Source organism: Eurypyga helias, unplaced genomic scaffold (assembly GCF_000690775.1).
Source record: "Eurypyga helias isolate BGI_N326 unplaced genomic scaffold, ASM69077v1 scaffold23849, whole genome shotgun sequence".
In the NCBI taxonomy this organism is placed as follows: Eukaryota; Metazoa; Chordata; class Aves; order Eurypygiformes; family Eurypygidae; genus Eurypyga; species Eurypyga helias.
Window position 1 is genome coordinate 5,734 of NW_010271966.1, and position 695 is coordinate 6,428.

The 695-nt window shown below is 56.5% G+C and overlaps 1 protein-coding gene across 1 annotated transcript in view; it reads right to left on the reverse strand.

Moving 5' to 3' along the window:
• The window catches only part of LOC104515122 (putative E3 ubiquitin-protein ligase SH3RF2), a gene marked incomplete at its 3' end in the record, with an annotated part of 24,968 nt that overhangs the window by 4,947 nt on the left and 19,326 nt on the right, over positions 1-695 (reverse strand). The gene's annotated exons all lie outside the window — the stretch shown is intronic.

Consider the following 695-nt stretch of genomic DNA (forward strand, 5'->3'; position numbering starts at 1 on the left):
CCGGGATCTAACAGCCAAGGCTCCTCGCAGGCTATCGCCGAGTATGAAACGCCTGCTGGGTTTTACTGCACAGACGCCCGACTGCCGGGGGCCGGCTCATTGCTTTATAAAACATTAGAGCAGCCTGGAAAACGAAAGATGTCACATAAATCTAACCAAAACCTCTTTTCTCCCATTTCAGATGATCTGTGAAGTTTCGCTACTGAGGTCTTTACTCGGAGTGTGAAGAAGGAATGAGACTCTTTCACCTCCGACAGTAAAGAGAGCGGATATAGTCCACAAGGTCAGCCTACGCTTATTACCTCGCCCCAAATGCAGCTTCTCCCAGCACAGTGCCAGGCTTAGACCGCAGACCGACGAGGGCTCCGGTAACGGCCCTCCCCCGGCAGAAACCATTCATCTGGACGTGGGTAGGTGCGGGCAGGGGCTGGTTTACGGCAGGGCAGAGACCCCCATCGCTCCCAGCAGGGCTGACAGCGTCCTTGTCTCTGCAGATGCTCCAGTGCTGTGGGACTGGGGCTGCCGGGGGAGCCTGTCCCTGGGCAGCCTGCCTTTGGAGAAAGCTCGGGGGTGAGGGTGCCGTAAGGGGCCTCCAATTGAAACAACAGGTAATGAAAAAAGCAGGATTCTCCTTCCCTGTTAGGCACGGGGTTAGGTGAACAGGCCACCCGAACAGTCGCTGGCAGCACAGACCC